Source organism: Ambystoma mexicanum, chromosome 1p (assembly GCF_040938575.1).
Source record: "Ambystoma mexicanum isolate Mex_15411 chromosome 1p, UKY_AmexF1_1, whole genome shotgun sequence".
Lineage (NCBI taxonomy): Eukaryota > Metazoa > Chordata > Amphibia > Caudata > Ambystomatidae > Ambystoma > Ambystoma mexicanum.
In genome coordinates this window covers 770,277,705-770,288,031 of record NC_090921.1, presented here as the reverse complement: position 1 = coordinate 770,288,031, position 10,327 = coordinate 770,277,705, and the positions used below count along the sequence as shown (strand labels likewise).

At 43.9% G+C, this 10,327-nt stretch overlaps 1 protein-coding gene across 1 annotated transcript in view; it reads right to left on the bottom strand.

The window, feature by feature from the left end:
• Positions 1–2,288: 2,288 nt before the first annotated feature.
• Positions 2,289–10,327, bottom strand: part of ILF2 (interleukin enhancer binding factor 2) — a 39,338-nt gene continuing 31,299 nt past the window's right edge. The window contains exon 15 of the mRNA XM_069651221.1: positions 2,289–2,469. The gene's annotated coding sequence lies outside the window, so the exon portion shown is untranslated. The remainder of the gene's footprint in view (positions 2,470–10,327) is intronic.

The window sequence follows — 10,327 nt, the reverse complement described above, 5'->3', positions numbered from 1 at the left end:
GGGGCACTCCAGAGGTGGTCCTCTTTGCAGCATGTGGGTCAACATGAAAGCGTATGCTTTCCCCTCATTGCCTCCTATCTATTAGTCACTCTGTAAACACATCGAACCGTTGCCAATGCAGCTACATGGGCTTTCCCACCAACTTTTGTGAAACATTACTTAGACCTGAGCTCCAGGGCTGATGCTCAGTTCGGGCAAGCTGTTCTCAAAACCTCTTTCAGTAAAGGAGTTTCATCCACTCGTTTCTGTAAGGAGTGCTTGGTAAGCTCCCAAAAGTATGGGACGTAGGAGTATAACAAAGTTACTCACCGTAGTGACTACCTTACTCCTAGTCCATAGTCCTTTCCTCCATACGCCCGCCATCCCCTCTAATAAGTACCCTCTATTATTGCTTAAATGGTCTCAGACCTGGCTATAGGACTGAAGGGTGATGCGCAGGACGGTTCGAAGGAGGTCAGGGTTACGGCTGCATGCAGTACCACACATAAAAAAGAACAAATTTACAATTTGATGCTTTTTACAAAAGTGCTCCAGTCCTGTCCCACAGGACGGAATGTCCCAAAAGTATGGAGGAAAGGGGACTATGGACTAAGAGTAAGGTAGTCACTACGGTGAGCAACTTTGTTATACTCTGCCATGCTCGTCCCAACCCTGGGGTTGTTTTTTGGGTGGGGAGCCCAGGACTTTGCAGGGTGTAGGTTGGTTATGGGGAGCCCAGGGAGTGGCAGGGGAGGCCTGGGCAGTGGAGCTAATCCATAATGGGAGAGAGGGCATCGACCCAGCAACCCCCTCACCCATTATGGGGGAGCCAGCCCAGTGAAACTAAGCACTCTGCTTTTTCTAGCTGAGGGAGTGCTCCTGGGCTGGCTGAAAGGCTTTCCTTTTAACAGTAGTTCCCCAGCCGCAAATGCTCAATGCAAGGGTGGGGGTGTTTTGCTTTGCCAGCCTTGCATAGCTCGCTGGAAATGGTGGCTGGGGAACTGCATGTCTGTATGTGTAAAAGGGAGCTCCTGCGCCTCCTCACACATAATGGAGCAGGGAGTTTCAGTACCAATGGTCCGGCAGAGGGTATGTTTATTTAAAGATGTGTATGGATGCATGTGGAGAGAGTATGATGGGTGATCGTATTAATGATCAAGCGTGCTTGCTGTGTGAATATTTGTGTTAGGCCATGGAGCTGATTTTGATGAGTGGGGCAGGGGTTGGATGTTTGAACAAAGGCATTTAAAAAATGCTGGGGGGGTCCAGAGAATGTGGCGGAGTAAAGTGACAGCGCATGAGAGTTCATAGCCAATTGGACTTACTGTTCATTTGGCATTTTGGGGGCTCCACCTGCCCACATTTTGCTTAAGCCAAATGTTTGTAGACTACTGCTCTAGACACTAATCGCACCCCAACTTCACCCTCTCCCAAATACACTGTGCCCTCAGCACATTAAAGAAATCAAGACGGGGTATCCCCATGAAAAAAAAACATTTTGGTTAAAGCAGAGTTTATATAGTGCTAATAAATATGGCCATTTCACTTAAAAGAACCGTAGTGTTCTCAGTTGCACCATTGTGTAAACATTTAGTTGAAATTACAAGTCAGATCAAAAATGGTACTGCAACTAGCTAATGAAGCAAAGGTGCCGCTCAGTTTCGGACGCCTGGACACAGAAACCGAAACAGGTAAGGCAAGTGCCCTTGGAGAATGATTAATTCCAGCTTGTTAGGCCATTTGAAGCACCTTTTTAAAAACTACAAGTAATTGTGTCTCTTACTGCTTTCTGTACCATTCCACAGGATGCATCTCTTCAAAAGACCCACTTAAAATTGACAAAGTGCTTCAGTTCACTAGACCAGGCTGCGAGGACCATATGCAGAGTTGCCCAATTATTTTTGAACAGGTCACTCCAAAGCACTGGGAATTACAGCTACGGAAATAATTTTAGAACCGTTATTCCTTCCAGAGTACACACAGCTCATAAGCCATTATATACAGATGTATGTTGAGATTGCCGGTTTCTCCAGTGGAACAGTAACAGGGGTTTCACATTACCATAAGAACGAAATTGGAATCCGCATTTGTTGATAGGATGGCCTCTGAAGAGTTAGTGGTTCACAGCAGAAAACACTCCAATTTCTGGGCCATCAGCTCTTGATTCGATGCCACAAAGTCAATCCCTTCAACAAATCCTTTCAACTTTTCATAGTAAGATGGCCCATAGGAGGCCTAATAAGAAACTGGTTGCCTACATGGCGCAAAGCCCCAGCTCCGAAAAGAAAAAAACATTTACACAAGTAATGTAAACAGGTGAACTAAAACATTTTATTTCATTATAAAACTGCCCAAAATATATATTAAAAAAAAATAAGTCCACGAATTGCAACAGCTCACAATAAAATTATGGAAATCTCCCCAGGTTTGGTCCAGAACTAACGTCGGAGCTTTCCTTCTGGACATGATCTGATGGATAAAGGCCACCACCTGGAATAGAGAAAATTATGTTTAGGTTGATGCTCTTTCAACTTCACAACCACATAGGATGCCAACTGCGATAGACCAGCCCTTTAAAAAGCATATGACGAAGTAAAATTCCCCACATCAAGACAAAGAACAGGGTCAGTGACAAAGAGCATGACTTCTGGTAGTTCAGTGGCTTTCAACAACGACATGGAAAGGTGCGTGCCCATTTTTAGTGTAGGTTTCTTGAGGTGGTACTAAATACACAGGAGACAAAACTTTTGCTATCGTGCTGGGGAAGGGGACTGGGATGTGAGGAGGATGTAGACCCTATGCGTCAAAACATGTAGAGGCAAAAAGGGTTCCACTTTACTCAGTATGCAATTCAATTATGAAGCTGAAGACAATGTAGGAACTGCATGTAAAAAAATAAACCAAAAAAAAAAGGAAATATGCAGATGGTATGGGCTACCAACAAGGAGAGGGCCAAGCTGGATAAGGCTGAAAATGACCATGTAATCAAAAGGATTAAACATGGCCAAATTGAAGCAAACGCCAAAAGTATGAAATTACTCAAACATTTTGGCACGCGTTCTTACATAAATCATGTTAAAAAGTTGGCCCCATCTTTCTCCAGAAAGGAACCAAACTTTTCGTTTTGTAGGGCAAGCTGCTGTCGATGCATTAAGGGCTGAAGGAACGTCCATGGTTGGCCTCCACATACACTGTACCAGACTTCATTAACTGTTATAATGTGGCCCAACCCCTTCCAACTGCCACGGGACCCCCTTTTTATTTAGCCAAGCAATGGTGCACGTAACTTGAAAGGACATAAGTAGACAGACGCACCACAAATCTATTGATAAAGCTTTATACAATACTTTGTCTGATTTTTGGAAACACTTTCTTGCAAAGTAGCATGCAAGGAAAATGGATGGGAGGGTTAAGTAATTGTACACAGAGCCAAGAAGCTGCAGAACACGCCACTGAGAAAAATGGATGCAATGCGCCTTAATGACTGCAAAGTGCAAGTACATAGTTCTTTTTTGGAACCATCTTGAAATTATAATCTTTTCAAATTTAAGACTCAATTAAATTGGCTTGCTGGGTGCACCTCTTGCACCAAATTTGACAAGATAAGGCAGACACCAACGCCTTCAAGTCAAAAACACACTTTGCGTCCTTATCCATGTTAGAATCGGTCTCCACCTGTGTGAATGAGCCGAACATAAAGAGGGAACGGTCCAGAAGACCAGTTACATTGGGGATGTGCAGGTTGGGGGCATTTCAGGAAAGTCATTTAAAAATGAAATGTATGGTCTTCTACAGCGCCCGTCTGCCACCATTATCAGCATCGATACACTTGGCACCGTTTCATTAGTGGGAAAGTCAGATGCAAAACCTGTAGTGGTGTGCTAGAGAGGTTCCTGGTTTCTCAGTGCTCATCGGCTTTGAGACTTCGTAATCCATTGCATTGGGACGAGCCAAAGATCTGATACACTACTGTTAGCCACTGAGTGAGACAGGGCTAAAAAGCATTTAGTTGTGGCTCAGTTAGTATTGATGTGCAAACAGCTATGCCTGTGGTGGTCGTGTGCGTATTGTGAGGCGATAAGACATTTTAGAGGCGAGTTGGTTAGTCAGGGGAAATGTGTGTAGAAGGAAAAGGACGGCACTACTTAGTAATCCACGCCATATACAGATAGATCTTAGTGAATTTAGGGCAGCTTAAAATAAAAATTTGAGGAATGCAGTCACCTAGTTTGGCCAAGCTGCTGAACCCGTCAGACACCAGTGATTGTTCTGGGTTGTGGAACAAGCATTCCTGAACACTCATCTCAGCGTTCTGAATGTATTAATTATGATTGTTGGTGTGTGAGAGATTGTTAATTGCTCCCAGCCCGAGAGTCTAGAGTTCAGCCTTTTTCCATGCAGTTGGGTTTTCCTGCACTCGCGGCCACAATTGAGGCTCTTGTGAGGAGTGGCAATCGGGAGTAGACTGCTTTAATCCCGCTCTTCACAATACATGCTACTCTTCATTAGCTATAGGATGCTGCAGGAATGTGAGGAAATGGCAGGGGACCTCTAAGCAGCAATTGATCAAAGCTTTTGCGATTTCAGTAAAAACCGATTCAACCAATGTCTGCTCCCGGAAATGCCCTTTTCTAATGGATTAACCGAAAACGTCCAATGGATGGCATTGCTGACCTTGCTAGACATGGAATTCTGTGCTACATTGAAAATTACAAGCAAGGTCAGTGCTGCCATCCAGTGGACATTTTCAGACATGAAGTAGGCCATACTTGTTCCCTTAATTTATGGACAATTTGACAAAGATAATTCCTAAAGCTAGTGCTGGAAAAATATAATTTAACCACTAGTTGGATCTGAATGACTAATTGATCAAATGGCACCTTCTATTCCAGTAATCCTCCGTTTCATTGATGAAACGGATCAAGAAGCTCACTACCCCACAAGTGGATTAAAAAAGTGGTCTGATTTTCAGAGCTCCATGCAGGACATACAGCTAAATCTACATATGTCCCCATGTACCTTTCTCTCCTGTATACCAGGATTCATCTTCACTTTGTGTAGTGCAAGTCATTGAGTTCACTGCAAAAACAATTCAAATTCTATTTTGCCTAATGCCTAGCAACATGCCCAGGCTCACCATTTCCATTTGTCATTTCTATAGTGTCACACAACCACCATGCAGTAAGAATTCTGGGCATAACCCCCGAAAAGCCTCTGCGCCCCATAGAATACAGTCTAGTCCCACAATAAATTTGTCCCATTTGTACACATAGCTCCTCCACCTTCACTTGCCTTCCCGAATATCCCATCTATCCTAGGCCCTCATCCCAACCATCTACCCGACTTTGCCTCTCCCTACCCCATGTTCTACCATACTACTACTTTGCCTTAGACAGCTAAAGAACTTCGCAATAAAGGCGGCGCTATACAAATCCAAAATGACCATGTACAAGATCTCCCTCTTCCCCCACCCCATTGGCACTCTATAGGCCTCCCACCACAAGATGCAGACCCGACCCTACCAAACCGACAAAAAGCCACTACCTACAAGTTTACATCCGCCATCACCTCTTTCCCTACCCGACCTTCGCTCACAACCGCAAACATGGCCGTCATCCTTTCAAGCTTAGACTATGCCAATGCCCCATACCTGGGAGCCACACAAGTAAACTCCAACGGGTACAAAACAGCTACAAGGCTCCTCCTAGCCCAAGAGAACATCTCAAGTATCCTTAACCAGCTTGCGATCGGGCGACTATCCACCTTCAAGGCACACATTTCCACCACCTTGAATGCATCCCAGTAATACCTCTACGATAAGCTCCACTAGATCTTTCGAACCAGGTATCAGTCTCTCTTCAATGGAAGAACAAACGAAACATAAGGCACAGCCCACTTGCCTGCATACTTCGATTACACACCTCAACACCTTGGCGACCCATGCATAATTCAGACCAGCAGCTCACATAATCCGACCCCCCTGGCAACCCGTCACGCCACCCAATCACTCACCAGATTATGGGTTGCTGCTAGGGACCTAGCCACACCCTACCCACCTCGTGCTGGCTAAAAAGGCACAGGCATTTTAAAAATCCACTCCCCTTACATCTTCGACTTCAGTCTTCCTTAAGGGAGTTCAACCCCAAAGCACTTGGCCAGTAGGCACTATACAAGTGCCATGAACAGCTTTCTCTTTGTTTCTACAGAACCGTTCTGGAACTGCCCAAATAGAAAGGTGGTGGCAAACTTGCAACAAAAGCAGACTTCTTGAACAAGGCCATTGGCCAGAGCACCAAGACAATTAAGGTGATGAACAGCTGTCTGCCCGACAACCAAAATACTAAAGTGAAAAATACTAAAGTGAAATTAAACACCAGGAACTGGACGGTTGGCAAACATTTGAAAACAAGTTCACTGTACTTCACCTTCTTTGGCTCACCTTGTAGGAAACCACTGTCGGGAGGCCCATCAAGATCCAGACTTCACTAGCCATTACTGTGTAAAGTCATGTCTTGGTGACAAATGCTAAACTGTGTGCATTTGGAACTGTGGGTCTTGGATATGGAAGCGACACTATCCCTTGCGACTTCTGCTCCTACAATGCTGGGACACCGAACCGCCTGTATTACTGCTCCTCTTGCTGTGCAACCGTCCAAAGGGTGTGGAGGGGAGGGGGGGGCAGAATCAGCCTGCTGGAGCAGAGTCGTGTCCCTGCATCGTGGTAGTAAGACCCTTGCTGGGTCATTCTAAGACTGCTTTCCATCTACCCGATCTTACAGCCCTCTTTGGGTAACAGGACAGTAAGTGAAGGATTGCTGGGCATCCCGAGGTAGAATTCCTGTACTCTTCCAGAACAGATGCGACCAAACTCAAAACCCCTTCTGGCACCTTCAATTTCATGGGCCACAGAAATCAAATTAGCATGTATGCGCAGGAGCTCCTGGGTGTTAGGATTGGTTATTTTTTTGGTTATTTTGGCCAACGAGCTATTGAAGGACAGCCTCATTAAAGCAGTGAAAGTATATTGTAACAAGACAAATGCCTCGCTTGGAACTACTCAATTAGTCCAGAGATAACAATCATGAGATTCTTAGGAATAATCCAAACATTGACGAGAGTAGTATTCGTGTATTTGGTTGTGCAATAATCCATAGATATAGCAGTGTTTCGAACAATTTGGCCGTCAAGGCCTCAGCATAGTTAGCGTGCAAAATTCTCAAAGACCCATCGTCTATCCCAGAACATCATCCTTGGTCTCTCGACGTCCTCTCCAATGATATCCAATATCAATATCATTGGAGGACGTCGAGAGACCAAGGATGGTGTTCTGGGACCAATCCCAATAAAGAGGGGACTGAGTGACTCAAAGGACTGTTGCTACAATTTAAGAAAAACTATTTGCTTTGAAGTTAGACCGATGGGTCTGAGAATTTTGCATGCTAATTGTATGCCGAGGCCTTGATAACGAGCAAATTGGTCGAAACACGTGTCGGCTATATCTGACTATTCCACACAATACTACTCTCAAGTCAATGTTTGGATTATTCCTAAGAATCACATGATTAATTAAGTGTTATCTCTGGACTAATAACAGTACTAGTTCCAAGCGCAGAGTGTGTCTTGTAACAATTACACTTTCACTGCAAGTTGAACCTTTTGTGGGAGGTTCAGTTATTGAGACTCCCGCTGCTGGATCGCTGTCCGCTTTCTATTTGAAGACTCAAATTTGGTAAATAGCGCGCAGTAATTTGTATCTAATCCACAATTTAGGTTTTACTAATCATTAATGCAGTGCCCGGAAGATGGTAGAACTTGTTCCCCACATAACTGGCATGCACACAAAAACAATTTCTTGAACCACTCTGTCGTCATGTTTTGCACCATTGCTCACTAATCCTCGGTGTCGACAAACTTTTTTCCCCTTCACATCTCTTCTTGCAGCTCCATTTAGTCTCACCTACCTTTGCAACTACACCCATTAGTGCATTAGCCTCCATTACAGTGTTCTGCAACTGGTTCTGTGACTTTGCTCACTATCCTGCACAAAGCAGTGCTTCTAGATAGATTTACTGGCTTCCTACTGAGATGCAACTGAAACTCTGCACTACATATAGCCACTTGTGTTTTTTACGTCAGAGGCACACTTCTGGCCCCAGTTATCTTAGGGATCCAAATGCATCTCGTGGTAGCTGTCAAGCTAACCAGGCGCATCTAGGCCCTGCTCAGGAGCTAAATGGTTAATTAATTTCAAACTCAGGGCCCGTTCACCAGCAGCTGTTATTGTAGTTTGCCCAAGCTGCCAAAAACAAATCTGCAAGTCGTTGGTCTTATTTTTGGTGCTCCTGAGAATGTTTGCAAAGTATTTTTTCTTACCCATCTTACTACAGTATTCTTCAAAGGGGCACTTTGTAGGAAACAATACATGCTTTGTTTGGTTCACACTACAACTCCATATCCAACTGCCAACTTTGTCCAGTTATATCCCATGGGACAACAGGAGTCTAGTGAAAACTAAGTAAATGGAAAAAATCTTTGTGGAACCCTTCAGCCAACGTTAGTCCCTGCTAGTTGGCATTGGGTGCACCTATATTATTAAAGGTAATCATTCATAACACTTTCTCCCACTTAAGAGTTAGTTTATTCTGTTGGCATGTGTGGGAATCTGCACTCTGGTTTGTCATCTTACTGCTGCGCTTGATCTATGCACAGCAAAACGCATTGGTCTTAAGACCGACCGACATTACACAGTAATCATTCTGGTGCTGCATTAGTTTAGAATCCCACGATGAGCTTATTCTGCTTTCAAGTGGTAGGTCGTGAGTTTTACAAGGTTAAAATATGACTGGAACACTCTGGTCAATTCTTATTACCCCCTCCCCCCCACACGATTGCAGTTCTGCACTTAACTGAGTAAACCAACTCATCCTTCGGTTGTAATTTGCGGATCAAACTCTGAGAAAAGCCTTTGTGCAATAACACCCACCTCAGTTTACCTCTCCCAACTTTAATAGGCCTGCACACCAATATGAAGGATAAAGGAATTGCTACCAGCGACCTTCACAAATTAATCCCATCCAATTTCTACAGGTACAGCCACCTTCCATTCATAATCTCCACATGTCCAATTAGCCACCAAACTAGCCCATTACAGGGGAGGCAGCAATAGGTGTAAAAAGGGATGAATTTAGGCAGGTAGGCTTGCAGCTTTCAAATCAGAATCCGAACTAGAACCTGGTTATAATCATGGGAATTAGTCTAATAATTGCAACACCTCGCTCCGTCCGCCCTAATATTCAAGTTGCTGGTTGTAGCCAGTAATCTCAAAAACAAACGATGGTGGTTTACCCACTGTTAAATACATTTTCGTTTGAACTGGTTTACTTCTCAAAGCTGGGTGTTCAGATTTCACTGTGAAAAAGGTTTAACATTCGCTTTTGTAATTGAATCAGGACTTGGTATTCCACATTCTACTTCGGAACATTGTATTTAGGGGATATTTAAGTGAGATCAATTCTCTTTAGGTTGATGAATTAAACAGAAAAAAATGCAGGCAAATCTTGAAAGTAAAAATTATATAGAAGTGCCATTTACGAAATGTGTTCGTCCAAACACCCCACCGGGCAGGCGTGATTAAGAGGTCAGACAGTACTGGTTGTTGGGCATAGTGGCCTAGTAGGTAGTGCAGTTTTAAGAGGGGCGCTTTAATGGCCCAAAACATCATTTGATGTTTTCTAGTAAGTCACTGGGGTGTTCCATGTCAATTCAGCGCTTGCAAAGACATTAGCTTTGCCACTAATCCAATTTGAAAATACTTCCAGATCTAGATGGCGATTCAATCGAAGATTAACCAGATAAGGGAGGTAGAGTCAAGTGCCATAAGACAAACCTAAACTCAACCTTGTGCACTCCATCAAGTCAATACCTGAACCTTCTTTCCCACACATCTCATTCAAATGTCAGATTAGTAATGCCTTGCTAGGCTGGGATCAATGTGTTCTTTTCCTAAAGCTTAATGCATTTTATCTAGAATCTAACCGAGTGTACTGTAGGTACTCAATTTTGGTGGTGGGGGAGGGGGGGGGGGGGAGAATAGGTCAATACTCTAGCTGGTTAGGTCATGTTCTATTATGTTGAGATATCAGCAATAAGAAGGCAGGTAGCAACCCTCGTAAACGCACAACACAAAAATGAACAGTACAAGAAGTGATTATATTATTTTTCTCCGATGCCTCAACAGGCAAATCTATTCAATGCCAAAAAACTATGGCAGGAGGAGCTATAGATATGCAAGCTAACATTAATGGACCAACTCCTCAGATGTGTTGGTTCCCTACCTCCCCCCTACAGA